Raw genomic sequence first — 26775 nt, 5'->3', positions numbered from 1 at the left:
AAAGCTAGAAGAAGAAAATAAATAACAAAGGTCAAAACAGAACTAAATGAAATCGAGACCAAAAAAAAATGATACAAAGGATCAACAAAATTAAAAGATGGTTCTTTGAAAAGATAAATAAGATCAATAGACCACTAGCTAGTTTAACTAAGAAAAAAAGAGAGAAGATTCAAATAAGCACAATCCAAAATGATAAGGGTACTCAAAACTGAATAGTACCAAGCTCTGCCCCAGTTGTAGAGGTGTACAAGATTAACAAGATGGTGATCCTCAGGTAATTTGCCTTCTATTAGGATGGATTTTGGATTAATAAATATAGGTATGATTTGTGTTTCAGAGAGGGGAAACACAGGGCATTTTACTTGCCTAGCAGCAGTGCCTCTCTGTTCAGTTCAGGCAATGCTTTACTAAGAGATGTTTAAACTGAGATCCTGCAGAGTACAGGTTACACAGGAAAAACGTATTTCAGAAAGAGAGAAAACAGTATAATCGATGAACCAGGGACAAGACAGAATATGCCATTTGGGGAAAATAAGTAAAGTCCAGTTTGGCTAAAGCCATCTGTATTGCAGATAAAAAATTAGCATCCTTATGAAGAATTCTTACAAATCATAAGAAAAGTTTGAACATATCAGTGGGAACAGACAATTCACCAAAAAAGAAATATAAATATATAATAATTTTAAATGTTCAATCCCATTACTAAAAAAATTCTATTAAAAATGAAAAACATTTTTTAAATTTTTGCCTATGATACTAAAAATGTTTTAAAATAATCAGCATCCAAAATGGATAAGGGGCATTGTGAACAATAATACATGGTGGCTAAGAGCTTGAATTGAGAGCCAGACTGCCTAGATTCAAAACCTGCCTGTTACTAACACCATAAGACAAGGAAAGAAAAATTAAAAATTAAACATTTTTAAAAATCTGCCTGTTTTACTTACCACTGATATCTTTGGCAATTTGCATAATCTCTCTATGTCTTAGTTTCCACATCTACCAAATAAGACTAATGCAACCTCCCAAGTTTACTGTGGAGATTAAATAATACATGTTAAGTGATTATAGCAGCACCTGGAACACAGTAAGTAACCAGTAAATGCTGTTATTATTATGCGACCTTGCTCAATGACTTTCCATGTCATTGTATCCACACACTAAATCATTATAGATATTTTGGCTTATTTTTAATTGTACAATCTGACACTGGTACAATACTAAATTGATTACATAATATATGTTAATATAGAACATATTCATTGCTGAAGTCTTACATATTAAAATATGCATCGATGATAGGATAAATTTCTTGGTTATTATTGTTTGAAACATTTTCTTAGTATTTCTTATAAATTTTTCCTAAATGCACTATAAAATGTCTTTTTAAGTTTTCAAATTCTAAAGTAAAATATTCCAAAAACAAGACTTGGAATTACATTTAATTATAGATTAATATGGAGAACTTACACCTTACAATTACAAATTACAACACTGTAACAATATTGAGGATGTCCCATATCCATGTTTATGTTATTTCCCTTTACTTTACTCTTATATCTGCACACAAAAATAAATACAACCACAGCAGTATATTTTGTAGTTTTACATATATAGGTCATGCAGAAGATAAAACTTTTTGCATGAATGTATGTGTATGTGCGTGCATGTATATATAGGCCTCGCAAGAGATAAAACACATATTTACATTTTATTTATACATACATGCATACATATATTTATGTATAAAACAAGTTATGTGGGAAATTCCAAAACAAGTATTTCAATAATATTGAAATAAATGCATAAGCATATCACTTTCAAAAATGACTCAATTTAAAGAAGAAGCATATTTATTTCAAAATATGAGTGTGTTTAAAGATGAAGCTCATTACTTTATTGTTAAACTATTTATTAGTAACCTGTAAATATAAAGTGTCAGGAATTTTTTTAAGTAATAATACTTGACCACTTTACTGATGAAATTATCATTTATATTCACATACACAAAAACACCCAAATTTCTATTTCCTAACTTAGCTTATGAAAAATTCATAGAAGTTATAGGATTATTGTCTTAGATATCATGGCATTTGGAATTCTACTTGAAATACTTTGTTTATAATGGATAGTCAATATGCATAGGATAAATGGGCACCATCTAACATGATTCTTTACAAGGGAAAATTTCTTCATTAATCATTCCCCTTCCAGATTAAGTTCATATTATCTCTTGCTAGAAAAAAGAAAGAGCAGCCTCTGGGTTCCAGCACATATGCTGAAACAGGCTGTACAGGAATCATGAGAAGTTGGGCTGCACTGCCCAACTTCTATTCTGTCATTTAACAAACCCAGTGTTTTGCCCAAGGAAGTCGAGTGAGTCAAAAGGGGGACCAGGTGAAGTATAACATAAATCAATGGCAAAAATCCCCACAAAATACATCTGAACACTGGAACAGATGCAGACTTTCTGTGATGCTAAACATTTCAGGACCTCTCCTTTGCACAGGCCACCATAGTTGCATGATCCTTTTTGTAAGCTTGTAAAGATATTTTGTATCTTTATTCTTAAACAGGAACCTCCTCTGTTCCCTATTAAATAAATCCCAGGCCTCACAAAACCTGAATCCACTCCTGCTCTTCCCTCTTCTAACAGTCACACCCCATCCTTAATTTTTTGAGACTTCTCACTAAATAAATGTAAAGGGAATGCATTTTCTTGGCATTGTCAGAATCTTCATGGCTGTTGGATATCTGCGTCCCATTGCCCTGGTAACCCAAAGGAAAGAAGAAGGATGAATAACTTCCAACTCATTTAAACTTAATTAGAAAGAGAAAAGGATAGTTTGAGTGAGGGTGGGGTGGGGGGGAGACCTAATTTTATTGCACAGAATGTCAACGGCCAGATTATAATATTTGTGTGCTACAAAATATATGTCAACATTATTTTAAATTCCTAGCTATATTTGAGGAAGAGACCAAGAAAGACCTCTTTTGTGTTATTATCCCCCTTATTCTAAAACACAGCTGCTCTCAGATGCAAAGAAAGGAAAAGAGTAGGCAATAGATGCCTCACATTGTCTCTAAAGTTTTATTTTGGTTACAATTTCATAGCAGGTAGATAAGAAAAATGCTAACATTAATGAGGAAATACAACTATTTAATAAATGACATTTGTTTGAATGTAACATTAGAGAATTCAATCCTTTCAAGAGCAGAAGCTCTAAGAACACTAAGCTTTCCTTCACAAAGTAAGGTATAAATTGAATAAAGTGGGTTTTTTTGTCAGGGGAAGAGTAGCACATCTTTCATATCTTGCAAGTACAGGTGCAAAAAAGGAGAAAGTTGTGAAAAACAAGTGGTACTAGTAATGATTTAAGAGACCACTACAGTTGGAACATTGTTGAATTAATATTTTCTTTAAACTGGCATGAAATATGTTTCTAGATATTTCTTCATCATTTTAAAACTTCATTTATATTCAATATGAAAATAACCAAGAAATTCAAAAGGTAATAGAGTTATATTCAGTATTTACCACAGAGTTTTTGTTCTGCAACATTTGCATGTCTTCCTAATTCTTTTTGATGCTAGCCCAACCAGCCCCCACCTTCTGTCAAATGGTGCTTGTCAGAATTTCTAGTTCATCTCCTTTGTTTCAGTGAAGTGTACTGTTCTTTTTCCCACACTCAAAGCAATGATATAGGAATATAAAACTACTGAAGTTCTATTTTATTAAGGAGTTTTATTTCAATTTCAGATAATTTTGAACAATTCATATTCTTTATACCTAACCAGCTTTGATAAGCAGATTATGAGGACATATGGATAATGTGTTATTTTTACTATTTACTTATTTTTCTTTCACTTATTCCAAGTATATTTTATATATTAAGTTGACAGGGCACAAGGCAGGTTATAAGATGTGAACACATTGTGATTTTGATATTAAAAAATTCCAATGACTACCCTGAGTTATTCTCCAATGACTTAGTATTTCTACTTTTATTTTCAGAGCATCTTTAACCTAAAGTAATTCTCATATGGTGGTACAGACTCCTCATTTCCCCCAATAGTTCTTTTCCTTTTCCATAATAAAAAATTCTTGACTTTTTGGTTAGACTCACAGATGTCCAGAATAAGAACTACATTTCCTAGCTTCCATTGCATCTTCAAGCAGCATGTGACTGGATTCTAGCAAGAACATACAAGCAAAACCTTTCTGTAAAAGTAGTTGGCCCACATATTTGCTCCTTTTTTGGTCAATGTTCCCCTCATGCCTTAGCAAATGTGAAGGGAGCAGTGAACTAGGACCACAAGTAGACACTGGGAATGGAAATCAACACATTGTCAAACAAAAAGGGAGGAGGAATCTGTTTCCCAAGAACTTTGTGGAACAGATCTTTCTTACCAGCAGTGTACTGCCTATTTTGGAATTTTACTTGAGATGTAAATAAATTACTCTCATTTAAGTCATTGGTATTTTGGGTTTCTGGTACTGGTAATTGAACATTGCCGTATCCGATACATGGTACTGTACCAGCTAATTTCCTTGGATGTAAGCACCAAATACAAAGATCCCTATCTAGCATGTAGGTCCTATTAAAAGTTTCAGTATAGATAACATTTTTGCACAGTGTTTACAAGCTTTATAAAGGCAATGAATTTATATTTATGCCTGATATAAATACTGCAAAGCTGAAGTTACTACTACTAGTTACAGAAAAAGCAGCAAACATATTCAAGGAGAAAACTACCTTGGAACTATACTCAAAAGTTAAACTCCGCACATGACATTCCAATCAGGTATGAGTCTTTAAATTACTCTGTTATTAATTGGCCAATAATTTAATTCCATCATAACCTTTGAGGAAATAAACTAGATAGATACGAATAAATAAAATAATCAGGTCCAAAAATAAACAATGAAAAGCAAATAATGTGGCTAGTTGAACCATTCATTCATTTATTTAATGGGCATTTGTTAAAATTCTTTGTACTACTTCTTGTCCCAATTTATTCATACACATATAAATAAAACATATCCCTCCTAGGGTGTTGCATTTTTATATTTAAAGAGAAACAGAATTCATAAGCAAAGGATAAATAAGATACTTTTCAGGCAAGCAAATGCTAAGAGAATTTGACTACCAGACCTGCCTTACAAGAGGTTCTGCAGGGAGTAATATGGAAAGACCAATACTGACTGCCAAAAAAATACACTTAAATACATAGACCACTGGCACTATAAAGCAACCACACAAACAAGTTTGCATAATAACCAGCTAACGACATGATAACAGGATCAAATTCGCATATGTCAATATTAACTTTATATGTAAATAGGCTAAATACCCCAATTAAAAGGCATAGAGTGGTGAGTTGAATAATGAAGCAAAACCCAACTATATGCTGTCTTTAAGAGACCCATCTCACATGCACTGACACCCACAGGATCAAAATAAATGGGTGGAGAAAAATCCATTAAGCAAATGAAAAACAGAAAAAAAAGCAGGCATTGCTATTCTAATTTCAAACAAAACAGACTTTAAACGAACACAAATTTTAAAAGATAAACAAAGAAAGACATTGCATAATAGTAAAGGGTTCAATTCAACAAGAAGACCTAACTCTCCTAAATACATATGCATTCAACACAGGAGCACCCAGATTCATAAAGCAAGTTCTTAGAGACCTAGAAAGAGATTTAGACAACCACACAATAATAGAGGGAGACTTCAACAGCCCACTGACTGTATTAAAAAGATCATCGGCGGGCGCCTGTAGTCCCAGCTACTCGGAGGCTGAGGCAGGAGAATGGCGTAAACCCGGGAGGCGGAGCTTGCAGTGAGCCGAGATCGCGCCACTGCACTCCAGCCTGGGTGACACAGCGAGACTCCGTCTCAAAAAAAAAAAAAAAAAAAAAAAAAAAGATCATCAAGGCAGAAAACTAGCAAAGATATTTAGGACCTGAACTTGACACTTGACCAAATGGACCTAATGGACATCTACAGAACTCTCTATTCAAAAACAACAGAATATACATCCTTCTCATCTGCACATGGCGATGATCTAAAATTGACCACATGCCCAACCATAAAGCAATCCTTATCAAATTCAAAAAAACTGAAATCATACCAATCACACTCTTGGACCACAGTACAATAAAAATTGAAATCAATATTAAGAAAATTGCTCAAAATCATACAATCACATGGAAACTAAACAATTTGCTCCTGAATTACTTTTGGGTAAGCAATGCAATTAAGGCAGAAATCAAGAAATGCTCTGAAACTAATAAGAAAAAAGATACAACATACCAAAATCTCTAAAACACTGCTGATGCAGTGTTAAGAGGGAAGTTTATAGTGTTAAATGCCCACATCAAAGAGTTAGAAAGATCTCAAATTAACAATGTAACATCACATCTAGAGAAACTAAAGAAACAAGAGCAAACCAACTCCAAAGCTAACAGAGAACAAGAAATAACCAAAACCAGAGCTGAACTGAATGGAATTGAGCTATGAAAAACCATATAAAAGATTAACAAGTTTAGTTTGTTCATTATTTGAAAGAATAAATAAAATACATAGACTGCTCACACTAGACTAATAGGAAAAAAAATAGAAAGAAGATCCAAATAAACACAAAGAGAAACGACAAAGGGGACATTATCACTGACACCACAGAAATACAAAAAAATCTCAGGGACTACTAATACCTCCATGCACACAAACTAGAAACCCCAGAAGAAATGAATAAATTCCTAGAAACATACAACCTCTCATGATTGAACCAAGAAGAAATTGAATTCCTGAGCAGACCAATAATGAGTTCCAAAATGGAATCAGTAATAAAAACTCTACCAACCAGAAAAAGCCCAGGACCAGATGGAGTCACAGCCAAATTCTACCAGATATATAAAGAAGAGCTGGTATTATTCCTACTGGAACTATTCTAAAAAATTTAAAAGGGACTGCTCTGTAACTCATTCTTTGAGACCAGCATCATCCTGATACTAAAACCTGACAGACAGACAGAAAGACACACACACACACACACACACACACAAAAGAAAACTTCAAGCCAATATTCTTGATGAACATAGATGCAAAAATCCTCAACAAAATACTAGCAAACCAAATCCAGCAGCACATCAAAAAGCTAATCCACCATGATCAAGTAGGCTTTTCCCTGGGATGCAAGGTTGGTTCAACATATGCAAATCAATAAATGTGATTCATCACACAAACAGAATTACAAACAAAAACCATATGATCATCTCAATAGGTACAGAAAGGCTTTTGATAACATTCAACATCCCTTCATGTTAAAAACCCTCAACAAACTAGGCATCAAAGAACATACTTCCAAATAATAAGAGCCATCTATAACAAACCCACAGCCAACATTATACTGAATGGGCAAAAGCTAGAAGCATTCCCTTTGACATCCAGAACAAGACAAGGATGCCTAATCTCACAACCCCTATTTAACATAGTTCTGCAAGTCCTAGCCAGAGAAATCAGACAAGAGAAAGCAATAAAGGGCATCCAAATAGGAAAAGAGGAAGTCAAACTATCTCTTTTTGCAGATGACATGATTTTATACCTATAAAGCCCAATATTCTCTGCCCAAAAGCTCCTTAAACTAATAAACAACTTTTGCAGTCTCAGGATACAAAATTAATGTACAAAAATCAGTAACATTTCTATATACCAACAACATCCAAGCTGAAAGCCAAATCAAGAATGCGATCCCATTTACAACAACCATAAAAGGAATAAAATACCTAGAAATCCATTTAATAAGGGAGGTGAAACATCTCTAAAACAAGAATTTCAATACACTGCTCAAATAAATCAGAGATGATATAAACAGATGGAAAATATTCTATGCTCATGGATAGGAAGAATCAATATTGTTAAAACAGCCATACTGCCCAAAGCAATTTAGAGTCAATGCTATTCCTATCTAACTACCAATGACATTCTTCAGAGAATTAGAAAAAAAACTGTTTTAAAATTCATATGGAACCTGTCTACAGCCATACCACCCTGAATGTGTTTAATCTTGTCTGAACTTGGAAGCTAACATTCATATAGAACCAAAAAAAAAAAAAATCCAAATAACCAAGGCAATTCTAAGCAAAAAGAACAAAGCTGGAGGTATCACATTACCTGATGTCAAAAACAGACACATAGACCAATGGAACAGAATAGGGAGCCCATAAACAATGCTACATACTTACAACCATCTGTTTTTGACAAAGTCAATGAAGACAAACAATGGAGTCTGAAATCTCTGGTCAATAAATAATGCTGGGATAACTGGCTAGCTATATGCAGAAGATTGAAACTGGAACCCTTCTTTTCACCATATACAAAAATTAACTCAAGGTGGATTAAATATTTAAATATAAAACCTAAAACCATAAAAACTCTGGATGATAGACTAGGAAATACCATTCTGGACATAGACCCTGGCAAAGATTTCATGATCATGACACTAACAGCAATCACAACAAAAACAAAAATTGACAAATGGAGCCTAATTAAACTAAAGAGCTTCTGCACAGCAAAAGAAAGTATCAACAGAGTAAACAGACAACCTACAGAAAGGGAGAATCTACTTACAAACTATGCATCCAAGAAAGGCCTAATATCCAGAATCTATAAGGAACTTAAAACAAGCTAACAAGGTAGAAACAAACAGGTGCATTAAAAGGTGAGTAAAGGACTTGAACAGACACTTTTCAAAATAAGCCATAAATGAGGCCAATAAATATATGAAAATATGCTCAACATCGCTAATCATGGAGAAATGCAAATCAAAACCACAGTGAGATGTGGTTTCATCTCATACCAGTCAGAATGGCTATTATTAAAATGTCAAAAAATGACAGATGTTGAAGAGGTCACAGAGAAAGGAGAAAGCTTATATGCTGCTCATAGGAATGTAAATTACTTCAGTCATTGTGGAAAGCGTTTTGGTGATTTCTTAAATAACTTAAAATAAAATTACCATTTGACCCAGCAACCCCATTACTGGGTATATACCCAAAGGAATATAAATTGTTCTACCATAAAGACACATGTATGCATATGTTTGTCACAGCTCTATTCACAGTAGCAAAGACATGGAAGCAACCTAGATGCCCATCAATGGTGGACTGGATAAGGAAAATATGGTACACATACACCATGAAATACTACATAGCCATAAAAAAGAGCTACATGGATGAAGTTTCAACAACATGGATGAAGCTGGAGGCCATTATCCTAAGCGAACTAACACAGGAACAGAAAACCAAATACTGCATATTTTCACTTATAAGTGGGAGCTAAACATTGAGTACACATGGACACAAAGAAGGGAACAACAGACACCAGGACCTACTTGAGGGTGGAGGGTGGGAGGAGGGCGAGGATCAAAAAACTACCTATCAGGTACTATGCTTATTACTTGGGTGCTGAAATAATCTGTACACCAAACCCTTGTGACTCCCCTGTGATTAAATTATAAATTATAAAGGCTATGGGTTGAGAAAGGCAATATTTCTTCCCTTATACATAATGTTCAAGTTGCTGAATGACTGACCGGGATATTTCACCAGAATTTAGATTGAAACAAACAAGGCTGGAAGTTTCAGGGATAGAACTAAGAATCTGGCTATGAAAGAGTAAATGTTAAGGCTATGATTAAAGAATATCTAAGCGGGCAAAGATCCAAATCAAGAACATTAACAAAGACAGGTTGGAGTTGGCAAGTTCCTTGGAATCTAATGAGAAAACAGGTAGGTCAGTTGTCTGGGAGGACTTGAAGCCATGCTAGAAGACAGAGGCTGAAAATTAGAGTTTCTGGGCAACACAAGATCAGAAACTCAAGCCAAAAAGTGAAGTGTAGCAGCAAGGCTCAGGTTCCAAGTTGGTGGCTTTAGTAATAGGCATGGGAAATCAACAATATAAATGGGGTTTATTATTGAGCTAAAGATTCAGTGAGCGTAGGGCTTTCTATGTGTTTAGCCCAGGGCTAGAATTTGTCTGATAGCAAGAGACTGGCATGAAATTTCAGATACCTTTGGCTTGGAAGAAGAATTAAGAGAATGAAGAATAAAGCAATTCTTGATATAGGGATCCAAACTCTAGGTATATTAGACTTTCTTGAGCTACTCTATGAGCATGATAGAGTTTTAGCAAATACAGGATTATAAAATTGTCAAATTAGGATCTCTTAAAATCAATAGTTGGGTCAATTTCATGGAGACTCTGATAAGACATTTTTACTTTGGTAGAATTAAATGTTGCTGACTAGTCTTGTGTCTTCAAAAGGATAATTCACAATCTAAATTATTGCTAAAAACCTGAAACAAGACATTTGGTTTCACATGTGAGAATATGGAGTTTTGCTCTCAGGCTCTAGATCTGAAGGGACAAACCCTTCAACCCAAGAGGTTGAGCTCCCTTGGGTCATAACAGCCACTGTGATCGCTGCTATCAGAAAAAAGCAATCAGTATGCAGGAATAGGCAGTATAATTGTTTCTCTACAACAACACACAGAGATGCTCAAGTTTTTTAACAGACACTGAACTCATTTACACCCAAATCTGCTTATGTACCTTAATGTAGGATTGAAGTCTACTAGAGTTTCCATAGAAATTTCTGTTACCCAAATTTTACTTACTCCTAAAATTTCATTATCATTAAAAAATATATAAAATGCTAGTTTTTATATTTAGATTTATAAAAAGAGGCAGAAAGATTTTTTCCATCCATGGATAGTTAAAATTATAGTGTGAACTCTAATTAATATATATGTGATTAACAGATTAACTTGTTCTGCTATAGCTAGCATAAAAAAAAAAGTCATTTGAACAAGCAATATAGATGAGAGATAATTCTAGAAGAAAATAAATAGAAAAAGATTCCTAAAAGAAAAAAAGAAAAAGAAGAAGAAATCTAAAGTAAAGGGGTAAAATCACAAATGGGATTTCAGACAAGCTGTAAGTGTTCCAGGCAACAGAGGATAATTGAAGACTTGAATTAAAAACAGATTCAACCGACAAGAAACATATTTTGTGAGGAAGGACAGATGTAACGGCTTGGGGGTAGAAAGGAAGTAAGCAATGGAGCAGTGAACAGGAAAGAGTGACTCAGCTATGCAGTCACAGAGAGGTGATCTAAGAAAAGATGAGGTTGGAAAGCACGAAATGAAGGAACAGAGACTGACTTTGCAAGTCAAGCAGGAAATTTCAAATTAGTTTCAGAATTTGATTAGAAATCAAATGGTAGCTGATAGATAATTGCCCTACCCTATTCTTAAAATTCTTAAGGTTGGAAGAGGGGAGTTTGCAATAAACTAGGGAGAAACTCAAAGAAATTAACAACTATCTACACGTAAGAAAGCCTAAGTAGGCAAAGATTTGAAAAAGGGACAACTCATCAATCACCTAACTTATTTATTTTAAATTTATTGTTTATTATCGTTACTATTATTATTATCATTATTAGAGATACGGTCACACTGTGTCACCCAGGCTGGAATGCAGTGGTGTCATAATAGCCCATGGTAGCCTCGAACTCCTGGGCTCAAGTAATTCTCCAGTCTCAGTCCTGAGGAGCTGACACTACAAGCTAGCTAATCACCTAATTTCGTATTTTCAGTATGCAAAGTACTTTGGCATGGGTCATGGCCTTAGGTTCAAGCTTTGGTTTCAACTCCTACAATATCACCTCATGGAAGTTCTTGGCTTCTTTGAGCAAAAGAATCTTCATCTATAAAGTGAGGATAACACATATTTAATAGAATATCATCAGAAATAAATCCAGTAAATAGTGCTAATATTCTGGATAAACTGATGCTTATTGTTATTGAAAAATAAAAGCAGGTGAACGGGCACTGTGGCTCAAGCATGTAATCCCAGCACTCGGGGAGGCCGAGGCAGGCGGATCACAAGGTCAGGAGATCGAGACTATCCTGGCTAACACGGCGAAACCCCGTCTCTACTAAAAATACAAAAAAAATAGCCAGGTGTGGTGGCGGGCACCTGTAGTCCCAGTTAGGCAGGAGACTGAGGCAGGGGAATGGCGTGAATCCAGGAGGCGGAGCTTACAGTGAGCAGAGATGACTTCACTGCACTCCAGCCTGGGCGACAGAGTGAGACTCTGTCTCAAAGAACAAAAAAGAAAAGAAAAAAGAAAAAGGAAAAAAAAAGAAAAAAGAAAACTGAAAGCAGGTATTTCTTTTAGAGTATTTTTAAGAGAAAGAGGAAACTACTTAGAGAAATTGAGTCCTATGCCCATAAGAAAATAGTGACCGAGCAGACATTCACCCAAGGCATACAGCTGTAGAGGCCATGATTCTAAACTATTTGTTTATACTGCGTCAGTCCCTGATTTCAGGGAATTTACCATTTAGTTTGAGGTAAAATATATGGAATACTGACTAATAAGACAACAAAAAACTTATCACAAAGGAGCCTGTGATCCCATGTTAGATGACTGTTGGAGACAGTGAACGTTATGCTGGAATGGTGTTACAAGACCTCTTAGAAGAGAAAAAACATTTATAAGAATGGTTGGAATTGGCAAATAAGAATGAGGAATAAAAACAGAAGAACACGAAAATAATGAGGCAAAAAAAAAAACCATAGATATTCAGATTACTTAGTACCATTTATGTTAAAGGCTTGAAAACAAAATTTAATAAAAATTATAAATACTGCTTTCATTAAGCTATATAATAATTACTAGTATTTATTTCTATTAAATATAGTAAATAATTATTCAATTACAACATTAGAATATAGGTCCTAAAATTGTTGTTATTTACTATTTGAAGGATGTTTTGAAATAAATGATTCTGGGATACACCAACCAGGAACCAGAAAATCAATAAAAGAAAATATAAACCACAATAAATACAACTATAATTTTTTAAATAAAGTATTTTATATTGAGACAAAAATAACAGTATAACCTTATTTTAGAATATTACTTCCTGTTTTTAATGCTTATTTCAGATTTAAAATTTAACAAAATTATATTCAGTTTCAAAAAGACTTGCGTTTCTTGGCCTTGAAAGAAATTACAAAAAGAAAATTTTAATCTTAAGACTTTTTTATACTATTAAAAAAACTGTTAAGCCTTACTACAAAACGGTCTTACAAAGTATAAAAACTGCATTGTATAATCTATATTTATTTTGCGGGAATTTTGAAAAGTCAAAAGTCAAACTGGGCCAGGTGCGGTGACCCACCCCTGTAATCCCAGCACTTAGGGAGGCCAAGGCGGGAAGATCACCTGAGGTCAGGAGTTTGAGACCAGCCTGGCCCACATGGTGAAACCCTATCTTTGCCAAAAACACAAAAGTCAGCCGGACATAGTGGCGGGCACCTGTAATCCCAGTACTCAGGAGGCTAAGGCAGGAGAATCACTTCAACCTAGAAGGCAGAGGTTGCAGTGAGCCAAGACTGCGCCACTGCACTGCAGCCTGGGGGACAGAGTGTGACTCTGACTCAAAAAAAGAAAGAAAAAAGTCAAATTGGAAATACAAATATAAAATACCATAAGAAGACAGGAATCTGTGTCTATGTTAAAATTAAGTTTACCAAAGCTTTAAGGTGCTTTTAGGCAGCAGACATCTGGAATAAATTCCTGCTTGCTTCATCTCTCTGCACGCTTCTTCTTTGCTCTTTTGGCTCCTGTCCAAAGTATGAGCTGTGAATATTATCTCTGTGTACTACAACAGTGAGGAATATTGTTCAAGATGGTCTCTGGGCATCTTTTGATTTAGACCTTACTATATTATGAGCAACGTATTTCTTCCACTAAAACATTTCTTATGAAAATGCATACAATATAGGGCAGGAATAATACATATCACTATTAAAACCATGATTAACATTCATGATCAGCTTAACTATGTATTTTCCTGGCAGGTCTTACTTCCCTAGAGGACTTATTTATGGGAATGGGAAGTTAGAGAAGACCCTGTCATGACTTATGTATTAGTTCGGATACTTAAGTAACAAGCAACAGAAACCAAACCTGGCTAACTTAAGTAAAAGAAAACATTATATGAGCAGCTCATAGGACCTAAGAGAGAGCTGAAGAAAAGGGATGGTAAGAGTGAAACCAGGTAACCCCCAAAGGTCTTTCGAATCCCACATGACCACCACTGCTCAGATATGAACCTGAATTTTCATCATGTCAAGAATACAGATAATGAAGCAGAGTTAACATAAAATGAGCAAAAGCAAGGTATGATTAGAAAAAAAAAGAACAAGGTCTGAGCAGCAAAAACTAATAATAATAATAATAATAATAATAAACAGCCACAATACAGAGTATTTATGGAAGGTTCTCAAGGGCAGCAGACCTGGATAACTCATTAATTACTATTTGAGCAATGGTGAAAATGATTGAATATAAAATACACTAACCAGGAACCAATATTTAATAAAAACTGTGTGCCAAATAAAGACAACGGTATTTTTTAAAATTATAACAGTTTTTTTTTTAAATTAATGGATAGACCAAAAAAAAAAAATACTATTGGATAAGAGCACAGACTCTGGTGCCAGCTTGATTTTGCAATCCTGAAAGAGCTACTGAATCTCAAATGATTTACGTAACTTTTTGTACCAAAAATCTTATTTTCATCCCTCCAGACAAGGCAATATTCCTGAAATGAGTTGTATATTTCACACTTACAAACTGCTCTACAAGCTTGGGATATACCTTAGGTCACTTCTTTTTTATTTTCCCAATTGATAGCTTAAGCACGTGCCTGCCATTTTAGTAGTAAGTTCAACATTCTTCTTTGAGCTCCACCCTTCCCCTGAATTTTCCAAAATCCCTGGGCTTTATCCAGTAGAAGAGAGGTTCATTCTGCCTTCTGCACTCAAGCAGAAAGGGAGCTGGTTCTGCAGTTGCTTCTTTCTGCTACATGGTGTTGCTGGTCCTATAGCCTGACAGATAGTGAATGTCCAGCAGTGACACACACCCCTGCTTAGGCTGTGCTGAAATTGCCTGATACTTGCTTCCCAGAGTCTCATAGGACTGTTTCCATTCTCTACCACATTAAGTACTTAAAGACACAGAATCACTGTCTTTCTTCCCTCCCTAAAGATCTGGGAGTGTTTTGCTTTTAAATCCCCCAGATCCAGAAGTCCTGGTTACATCCTTTTCCCTCTGATAATGGGGCTTCTCAAACATTTTCCTAAGGAGCAATACCCTCAGTGTCTCCTGGGCATTACCCCCTCCCACCCTCCTTTCACACACACTTTTGAAGGACAACATTCAGTGTCTTCAAGGTGATTCACTGGCCTAAAGAAATTCCCCAGATAATGAAGATAATAACTTACAACTTCTCTATTGAGTCCACGTTGTGTTTGAAATCAGTGTAGGCACAATTAGTTTGTTTTATATGTAATGCCACACAATCCTCATCCGTGAGTACCCATGCTAAGTAAGTTGTGTGAACTTTTCAGTCACTTCTTGTTGCATGCAGAAAAGAATCCATGGTTTATAAAACCCAACGTGATTTGGCTTTCTGAATCTTATCTCATACTGTGTAACACTGACGTTAGACTTTTTCTTCCTTGAATGTGCCAACCTCACATCCTGCTAATTGCCTTGAACTTGATGTTCCCACTGAAGACTTTCCCATGGCTGGTTCTAACTTTTCACTTTCCTTTTCTTTTTTTTTAACGTTTAATTGTTGTCAGTACATACTAGGCATATGTACATATGTACATATGGGGTACATGAGATGTTTTGATACAGGCATGCAGTGTGTAGCAATTACATCATGCAAACTGCGGTATCCATCTCCGCAGGCATTTAACCTATGTGTTACAAATAATACAATTATACTCTTTTAGTCATTTTAAGTGTGCAATTAAATCATTATTTAACAATTTAATGTTATGTTTGTCTTTCTGTGCCTGGCTTATTTCACTTAGCATAATTACCTGCAGTTCTATCCATGTTGTTGCAAATGATATTATTATTGACTAGAGTCACCTTGTTGTGCTAGCAAATCCAGGTCTTATTCATTCTTTCTAGATATTTTTTGTACCCACTAACCATCCTCACTTCCCTCTCAACCCCAACTACCCATCCCAGCCTCTGGTAAACATCCTTATACACTATCACCATGATTTCAATTGTTTTGATTTTTAGATCCTACAATGCATAAGATCTTATTATGTTTGTCTTTCTGTGCCTGGCTTATTTCACTTAGCATAATGACCTGCAGTTCTATCCATGTTGTTGCAAATGATAGAATGTCATTTTTTTCAATGGCTAAATAGTACTCCATTGTGTATATGTACCACATTTTCTTTATCGATTTATCTGTTGATGGACACTTAGGTTGCCTGTAAATCTTGGCTATTGTGAACACTGCTGCAACAAACATGGGAGTGCTCATATCTCTTTGAAATACGGATTCCCCTTTCTTTTGGATACATACCCAGCAGTGGGATTGATGGATCATATGATAACTCTATTTTTAGTTTTTTGAGGAACCTCCAAACTATTCTCCATAGTGTTTGTACTAATTTGCATTCCCACCAACAGTGTATGAGGGTTCTCTTTTCTCCATATCCTCATCAGCATTTGTTATTGCCTGCCTTTTGAATAAAAGCCATTTTAACTGGGGTGAGATGATATCTCACTGCAGTTTGATTTGCATTTTTCTGAAGATCAGTGATGTTGACCACCTTTTTATATGCCTGTTTGACATCTGTGTGTCTTCTTTTGAGAAATGTCTATTCATATATTTTGCTCATTTTTAAATCAGATTATTAGATTTTTGCCTATAAGTTGTTTGAGTTCCTTATATATTCCGTTTGTTAATCCCTTGTCATATGGGTAGTTCACAAATATTTTCTCTCATTCTGTGGGTTGTCTCTTCACTTTGTTGATTGTTTCCTTTGCTGTGCAGCTTTTTAACTTGGTGTGATCCCATTTATCCATTTTTGCTTTAGTTGCCTATGCTGAAATTTTTGCCCAGACCAATGTCCTGGAGAGTTTATCCAATATTTTCTTATAGTAGTTTCATAGTTTGGGGTCTGAGATTTAAGTCTAATCCATTTGATTTGATTTTTGTATATGGTGAAAGATATGGGTCTAGTTTCATTCTTCTGCATGTAAATATCCAGTTCTTCCAGCACCATTTATTAAAGAGACTGTCTTTTCCCCAGTGTATATTCTTGGTACTTTTGTCAAAAATGAGTTCACTGTAGATATGTGGATATGTTTCTAGGTTCTCTATTCTGTTTCATTGGATTATGTATCTATTTTTATGCCAGTACCATGCTGTTTTGGTTACTATAGCTCTGTAGTATAATTTGAAGTCAGGTAACATGATTCCTCCTGTTTTGTTATTTTTGCTTAGGATAGATTTGGCTACTCTGGTCTGTTGTGGTTCCGTATAAATTTCTGGAATTTTTTTCTGTTTCTGTAAAGAATGTCATTGGTGTTTTGATAGGGATTACATTGAATCTGTGGAGTGCTTTGGGTAGTAGGAATATGTTCACAATATTGATTCTTCCAATCCATGAACATGGAATATTTTTTCCATGTTTTGGGGCCCTCTTCAATTTCTTTCATCAGTCTTTTATAGCTTTGTAACAGATCTTTCACTTCTTTGGTTAATTCCAAGGTATTTAATTTTATTTGTGGCTATTGTAAATGGCATTACTTTATATTTTCTTATCCAATTGTTCACTACTGGCATATAGAAATGCTACTGAGGGTTCTGTCTCTCAGCTTTGGGGCCCCCCTCCCTCTGTCTCTGTACAGGGGAGCTGCTTCTTTTTTTCTTCTCCCTTCTTTCTTGCCTATTAAACTCCCTGCTCCTTAAAACTACTCCTCATGCATCCATGTGGTTTTTTCTAATTCAACTCGAGACAAAGAACCTGGCATTCCTCCACCCATCAGAGCCATATCATTTGGTGCATTGGCTTGGAATCCGCGTACGGCCTTCATCGGAGTAGTGAGCATGGGAGCAAGCTTAAAATCTGTTCTATCATTCCGAGGTGCTCTTTGCCTCTATATTTAAATAAATCCCATAAATCAATGGGCATCTGTCAGCCTAGCACATACGCTTAGCGTTGGCTGCTGTACTCAAGTCACGGATGTGAGGCTTGCTGGGGAGAATGTGGAGAACCCCCATTACCCATGGGTATTGGGAATGTTGGGCATGTTTGAAATAGTTTCTTTCCATGGGGAACCTTGCCATTGCACAAGGCTGGGAAAAGTTCAGAAGCAACTGAGAATTTCTGGTTCCTAAGTTCCTTTAAGGCATTAATTTTGTCTCCTATTAAGACAGTACTTAATTAGTAAGGGATTTTAAGTCCAGATGTTAACCAGAACCATTTTTTAAAGGGTAAACGCTTTAGTATGGGCTGTAATAGCAGGATACAGAGTTCAATCTAGCACGCCCTCTCCCTTAAAGGGGCCTTGCCCGGTTAGGTGGTTTTTCTTGAAATCGGTCTTTTTTTTTTTGGAAGGCACAAGGCTACACAACTCTAGAAGGTCAAAGGGAAATAAAAGGCAGATAACTGATTGCTTGGGGACAGCATGACTAAGGCCCAAACTCAGTTCCTCTGGTGCCAGGGCTTGGAGGGTCACACCTGCAGTCATGGGCGGCACATTTAAATGGGTGCTGGGAATCCAGGAAAGCAGCAGAGAAGATAGTTGGGGGGATGGACGCCTCCTACTACTTTCTCCTCCATCCTGGATTGCATACCGAAAGGAAAGAGACTAAAAGGATGCTTTTCTTCTCACTTCTTTTTCTAGATGGGTAACAGATCGTCTTCAACATGCACTCCCCTGAAGAGTATTTTGAAGCACTGGGACTCCTTCAACCTTGAAACTTTGAAGAAAAAGTGGCTTATTTTCTTTTGTGGCCATATCGGCAGGCCGAGGGAAAATCGCTCCTCAAAATTTAAAAAGGTAACTTTCAGGGAAATCATCTGAGGGTTCCCCTTATTTGGGGCCCCTTCACATTCTCTTCTCATTGCAGAACATTAGGCAAGTAAAGGGAGACTTGGGTCAATTTTCTGATGACCCTGATAGGTATATAGAAGCTTTCCAAAATTTAACTCAGGTATTTGACCTCTCATGCAGGAATGTTATGCTGCTAAGCCAAACCCTAACTACGGTTAAAACAGGCAGCTCTGCAAGCAGGAGAAAATTTTGGACATGAACAATATGCCTCCTGTAGTAGGCCAAAAGGGGAAAGAGAAAATAGCGAAGGCAGAGAAATAGGAGAAACACCATTCCCAATAGGAAGAGAGGAAATACCTCTTAAAAAACCCCAATTGGAACTCCTTTTTATGGTGTTTTTCCTTCTTTTGTGAATTAAAATGGTTTCTATCTCTTTTATCATGTTTTCCCAACCTGGGAGAAGTTAATTTTCCAAACCTTAAAAATGCTTGGCTTAGAGTTGAGCTAGGGGGAAGGGAACCCAGAATTCTGACATGCTGGCAAAAGGATAAAAATTTCTTACCATTAGGGCTTTTGGCTTCTCTTTACCTGTGCAAACTAGTAAAAGGGATAAGATTAGAAACCAGGCCCAGGATCCCATGGGCCTGCTGTTCAAGCCAACCCAGCAAAATGGTCAGTAACAAACTTGGCTACAGGCCTCCATCTTATTTTATGTCCTTGGGAACATAGTCTATAACCGTGTGGCAATACTTTGTTTTAGTCTCCGCCATTTTTCAGCAGGAAGTAGCCTCTTCTTGTGCTAAATCAGATAAGCCAGTTTGACAATCTGGGTGGTGCCAGCTGATCCATCAAGGGCAGGGTTTACAAAATATCTTAGGCACTGATCTTGACAGCAGTTTAGAGAGGGTAAAAAATCTTGTAGCCTCTAGCTGCATGGCTTCTGGGTCATGGTTTCTAGTCTTGTGCTTAGTTTATTGGTCTGGTCCCCAGGGAAAAAGGAAGTATATCTTGGAAGTGCCTGTCATCATCTTTGTTTTAGACTATAAACTGTAAACCAGGCTCCTCCTAAAGTTGGTTCAGCCTATGCCCAGGGATGGGCAAGGACAACTTATGGGTTGGAAACAAAATGGAGTTGTTTAGGTTCAATCTCTTCCACTGTCACAAATTTGCAATGACAGTTTCAAAAGCTGCCTATCACACCTTTAAAAATACCCTGTACACTTGTGATTAAGTCATAACTTAATTAAGCCTCGTTGGTTTCACCTGTGAGCTTATTTTTTGTAAATTTCAAAAGCCAAAAATCTTAACTGCTTGGTGTGGCTAAAGTCAAGTAACAAGGAATTTAAAAGGATTTTCTTAAAGAATGCTTAGCTTAATTAAGAGTGAATATTCAAGTTATAGGTATATTTAAAAGGCCTTTATGTTTTTCTCTTCTTGGATCTTGTTTTTCTGGAAAAAGGCTCTTTTCTTCTCAGTTGACTGAATTATGTTTCTCCATTTTTTGTCTTACCACTCTTAATGCATGCATAAGAGGCCCTAAAGTAACTTCTGGTAGTATGGGATTCCTGGGGGAAAACAGAAGAGGTGCCACAGACCCCAGATCTTGATTTCAGAAAAAAAACTCTGTTTTCCTCACGAAACCCTAGGAATTAAAAGGAGATAGATCCCTTTCAAAATCAAAGGCTCTGTTCTGTTTTGCATTGTGTTATCTGACAGTTTTGAGTTTTGGGGATATCAGAAATTACTTCGCATTATGAGAGAGCTTTGGTGTGTAATAACTAGGTAGAAAATACGCTATAAGGGATGGCTAATGGTAATAAATCAGAGAAGCATGTTCTTGGCCATCTGGAAAACAGGGAAATGTCCCCACCCCTGACTGGGAGATGAGACTCCCATCAGGGTTGAGCTGATTACAAACTAAGCCAATTAACTTTGGGTTGCCTTGCAATGAAATCCATGGTAAAAGCACTATACTGTCCTTTTCCATCATATCTATATGGTCTTTTCATAAATTGAGCATTGAAATAAAAGCATAGCAAAGAGGGCTTTAAGACACTAATCTGCCCTATAGTAAAAGGGTTATAAAAGGTTTGTAAAGATTTCACCTCATTGTCAAATTGATTAAAATAAGAAGGAATGATCTATAAAGTTTCATTTAAACAAGTTGGGGTTAACGTTAATAAACGATTGTAAGGGTAAAGTTTGGCTTTGAACAGGATTTGCATGTCATAGTAAAGGCTAATGATAGGTTTTTGCCTTTTGAGTAATCATTTTGCAAAATAATTTATGGCAATCTGGAAATTGTCCTTCCTGATGCCTGGCTTTTTAGATGGTTCAGAGGGCCCCTGAAACATTTGAAAAAGAAGTAAACAGGATTATTTGACATGTATAGATGTTTAGTCACATGAGATTGCCAAAATGATGTTCAATCTTCTTTAAGTTACATTTTGGGGAATAATACTAATATATGTTCAAATATTGTATGGGATTTCTAAAATTCTAATGTCTAAGTAAATGCTATCAATCATAATTAAGGGTAAAGTTGTTGTAAACCATGGAGATAAACAAACTTCTTTGTCAGTCATGTTTTTAACTGTAACTATCCTGGAAATATTGCCATTCACAGACAATTGTCTTGCTTTGTACCTTCTCAAAAGATGGTTTATAATCAAGCCATATTAAGGACTTTAACAGGTGTTCTCAAATGCAGGTTTTTAATAGCTTTGAAGATTGTAACACTGGAATAGAGAAAGAACGTACAGGACTCCTAAAGAACTGACATGTTCACAAATATCAAGCAAAACAAGAGTTAACTAAATGGACTCCACTCAAAAAGTTTAAGCAAGCTTTTCAACTTTTCCTTGGAATATTGCTGATCCTTGTTTTGTTTTTCAGAGTCAAGAAAACTTATTTTTAACTGTTTATGGCCTTTAATAATTGAGTAAGGTATACTACTGTGAACAAAATTTGGGGCATGTTCGTTTTTCTCCGCCTGGTTCCTCTAAAATTTGGAGACTACCTGTAAGTATTCTTAACCTATGGCAATATACTTGTTTGCAACAGTGCAGTAAGAATCCATTTTTCTTTGTCAACAGGACACAATTGGAAAAACTGGTTATTTTACCAAGGCTTTAACTGAAATGGTGTGTTTCCCTTTAAGAAATCAAGCTTGACATGCAAAGCCAATAAAAGCCCCTTGGGGAAAGCTGGCCTCATACCTTGCCTACACAGTCCCCACACAGGATTCCTAACCTGTGGTCAGTAAAGAGTGTTACTTCCTAACAGGTCTGGGAGCTCTGAGTTTACCTTGGGACCTCAAGAGGAGAGGATCACTCAAGTCACAGGTGTTAGAGGATACAAACCCATGGCTGGGCTCAACTTTAAAGGTCTTACCTGAGAGTCCTTGTGAAACAGAGTTTCATCAAAGCTAATCCAAAAGGCCTATGTAAAATTAACCACTCTTGCTGCACTTTATGCAAATAATCAGGCCAAGTATAAAACTGAAGTTTATTCATAATTAGTTTTTACCAAAAATGGGGACCGGAGAGAAAAAATTTGTTCCAAAGCTTATCATACGTTTGTCATTAAATCCTAGTCACTAATTGTTTTTAAGCTTTTGGCCTGCATTTTAGACCCTCCTTATTCCTGTGAATCAAGTGGTGATCTCCTGAAGCCTGAAGCTTGGAAGAAACAAAAAGGGATGGGGAATGTAAATATCTGGATCAATATACTAGTTCTGGCAATTATCTTGCAAACTCTGCCAGATAATGAAAGTGAATAGGGTGCCCATAACCCGAAGATTTCTTTGTTTAGGAAAATAAAACCAAGGAACTTCATAGACACCCCCAAAGGAAAATTCTATATCTTGGCAAGTAAATTTTTCAATGGAAATTATTTACTACACTACACTTGTGGGAATTGCTATACTCACCCTACTATTTGCAATAGGGTTATACACGGTAGCACCTTCTAACTAAAATATTAGACAGAGAGTTTCCATTGCTGTCGTATTTTAATTAATTATTAACCTTATAACCAGGATAATAGTTACTAACAAAAAGGAAGCATAAAAGTTTTACTATCATTAAGTCTGCCAGGACTTTTTATTGAATATACTGATGCACTTTTAAATGAAACATGCTGCTTTTGGATTAACACCTCTAGTAAAGTAAAGGAAAATCTACAAGTACTTAAAAATCAGATCAAAATTATTAACAGGCTCAGGGAAAATGCTGGCTCCAGCCCTGGGTGGCTACAATCCCTCTTTAATGAATTCCAGTCTTCTTTATGGAATTGGTTAGTCACTTTATTAAGCCCTCTTTTGCTTATATGTCTTGTATTAATATTTGGACCCTGTATACTCAATGCTATAACTTGAATTGTTTCTTCTCGCCTAGAAGCAATCAAACTCCAAATGGTGCTGCAAACTGAACCACACATGGACATGTCATTCTTCCGAGGACCCTTAAATCAACCCCAGGAGGAGCCCTAACTGCTGTTCCCCATTCGAGGCCCCTTTTCAGCAGGAAGTAGCCAGAAAGAGTCATTGCCCAAAACCCTCTAATAGCAGTCAGTGTGGCATCTCCACAGAGGGGAATGTTGTAAGTGTTATTAGGAAATTATTAAGAAATTATTTTAGGCAGATAGAGAGAAAAAGGGGTCTTGGGAAGTTTTCATTCTTTAAAGCATCTCCGGAAAAGTTTCTCCAGCTGTTAGAAACTGAGTCCACCCAACATGGAGATTCCCATAGCCTTCTTGCCCTTGCCCCACATGTTCCTGATAACATGGCTTCCCCCACATATCCCCACGTGTGGAGAACATCATGGTGCCCTCCATGTGCATATTAAAAGACTAGGGTGAAAGGGCTAGCTTTTTCACCTGCTATGTGAATGACATGCCTAGTCAAACCAATCCCCTGAGCCCTATGAAAAACAGACACTGCCTCCTCCAGCCTCTGCAAATATACCTGGCTGGTATCTGTGGCAGGTGGGGTTCTGTCTCTTAGCTTTGGAGCCCCCTTCCCTCTGTCTCTGTAAAGGGGAGTTTCTTATTTTTTCTTCCCTCTTCTTTCTTGCCTATTAAACTCCCTGCTCCTTAAAACTAAAAAAAAAGAAAAGAAAGAAATGCTATGGTACTGATTTTTCTATGTTGATTTCATATCCTGCAACTTCACTGAATTTGTTTATTCAGTTCTAATAGTTTATTCATGGAGTCCTTTTTTTTCTTTCTTTCTTTTTTTTTTTTTTTTGATACAAGGTCTCGCTAGTGTCACCCAGGTTGGAGTACAGTGGCCTGATCTCAGCTGGTAGGACAGGGTCCTTTCCTTCAAGGTAGCAGTTTCCCTTCTGGCCCAGAGTGTGTCTAGAAATGTCATTTGGGAGCTAGGGCCTGGAATAGGGGCCTCGTGATTCTGACCAGTGCCCTACCCTGCTGTGGCTGAGCTGGTATCAAAAATGCAAAACAAAGTCCTCCCCACGTTTCCCTCTCTTCTTCTCAAACAGGAGAATGTCTCTTGGAGCCCTGAGCTGTGCAGACTGGACGTAGGGGAGGAGTAATGCCAGCAGTCCTTTGGCTGCCCCAGCTAGTGTCTCAGTATGTCACATGTAACCCTAGTCCACTGTCTCTGGGCCAAGTGCTCTAGGACTTGCCTAAGAGCTGCCGTCCTTATGGCCTAGAGTGCCTTTCAAGTTTACTTAGAGACTGGGAACACTTTGGCCCTCAGTGGCAAAGTTTGTGGGAACTCAAGTCCAGAGAGATCTGCGATGTCCCTCTGGCTAGAGCTGGTTTAAATGCTCCATCTGTGGGTAGACATCAAGTGAGTTTGGTCTAACAGGACAGCACTGAGTTCAATGCCTTATAATTGCTATTTCAAGAAAATTTTCAATTTCCTATTTAATTTCTCCATTGACTCACTGGCAATTCAGGAGCATACTGTTTAATTTCCATGTATTTGTATAGTTTCCAAAATTCCTCTCATTATTGATTTTTAGTTTTATTCCACTGTAATCAGAGAAGATGTTAGATAATTCAATTTTTTGAATGCTTTAAGACTTGTTTTGTGACCTAACATATGATCTATCCTTGAGAATGATTCATGTGCTGAGGAAAAGAATGTTTATTCTGCAGCTGTTGAAGGAAATGTTCTGTAAATATGTTAGGTCCATTTGGTCTATAGTGAATATTAAGTTTGATGTTTCTTTATTGATTTTCTGTCTGGAAGATCTGTCCAATGCTGAAAATGAAGTATTGATGTCTCCAGCTATTATTATATTCAGGTCTCTCTCTCTCTTCAGCTCTAATCATATTTGCTTTATATATCTGGGTGCTCCATTGTTGGGTACATATATATTTACAATTATATCCTCTTGCCAAATTGACTGCTTTACCATTATATAGTAGCCTTTTTTGTCAATAGTTTTGGTCTTGAAATCTATTTTGTCTGATATGAGTATAGCTACTCCTTCTCTTGTTTGATTTCCATTGGCATGGAATATCTTTTTCTATACTCTTATTTTCAGTCTATGTGTGTCTTTACAGGTGAAGTGTGTTTCTTGTAGGCAACACATCGTTGGGTATTGTTTTCTCATCCATTCAGCCAGTCTAGGTCTTTTGATTGGAGAGTTTAGTCCATTCACATTCAGTGTTATTATTGATAAGTAAGGACTTACTCCTGCCTTCTTTGGTTGTTTGTTTTCTAGTTGTTTTCTGGTCTTCTTGTTCTTTTCTTTTCTCTTTTCTTCTCTTTTCTTTTCCTTCCTTCCTTCCTTCCTTCCTTCCTTCCTTCCTTCCTTCCTTCCTTCCTCCCTCCCTCCCTCCCTCCCTCCCTCCCTCCCTCCTTCCCTCCCTTTTAGTGATGGTGATTTTTCTCTGGTGATGTGACTGAATTTCTTTCTTTTTATTTTTTGTGTATTCATTGTATATTTCTTTGTTTAAAGTTACCACAAGGCTTGCAAATACTATCTTATAACACATTATTTTAAACTGGTAACAACTTAATCCTGTTGGCATAAGGAAAAAACAAGAAAAAGAAAACTACTAAAGGCTCTACTCTTTAAGTTTGTCCCCCAACTTTTTAACTACTGTTGTTCTTATTTATAGCTTACTGTACTACCTATGTCTTGAAAAGTTGTTGTAGTTATTATTTTTGATTTGTTCATTGTTTAGTCTTTCTACCTGAGATAAAAGTAGTTTATCAGTTACAGTGCTATAATATTCTTTTACTGTGTGCTTTTGTATTACCAGTCAGTTTTCTACCTTCAGAGGATTTCTTAATGCTCATTAACATCCTTTTATTTGTCATTGAAGTACTCCCTTCAGCATTTCTTGTAGGACAGGTCTTGTGTTGATGAAATCCCTCAGCTTTTGTTTGTCTTGGAAAGTCTTTATTTCTCCTTCATGTTTGAAGGATATTTTTGCCAGATATACTATTCTGGGTTAATTTTTTTTTTGTTCCAGTATTTTAAATGTGTTATGCCAGTCTCTCCTGGCCTATAAAATTTCCACTGAAGAGTGTGTTGCCAGATACAGTGGAGCTCCATTGTATATTATTTGTTTCTTTTCTCTTGCTGCTTTTAGGATTATTTCTTTATACTTGACTTTTGGGAGTTTGATTATTAAATGCCTTGAGGTAGTATCCTCTGGTTAAATCTGCCTGGTGTTCAATAACCTTCTTGTACTTGGAAATTGATGTCTTTCTCTAGGTTTGGGAAGACCTCTGTTATTATGTCTTTGAATAAACTTCCAGCCCCTATCTCTTTCTCTACCCCTTTTTAAAACCAATTACTCTTAGATTTGCTCTTTTGAGCCTACTTT

The sequence above is a fragment of the Theropithecus gelada genome, unplaced genomic scaffold, assembly GCF_003255815.1.
Source record: "Theropithecus gelada isolate Dixy unplaced genomic scaffold, Tgel_1.0 HiC_scaffold_15989, whole genome shotgun sequence".
NCBI classification, from domain to species: domain Eukaryota; kingdom Metazoa; phylum Chordata; class Mammalia; order Primates; family Cercopithecidae; genus Theropithecus; species Theropithecus gelada.
Note: the sequence above shows the minus strand (reverse complement) of the source record.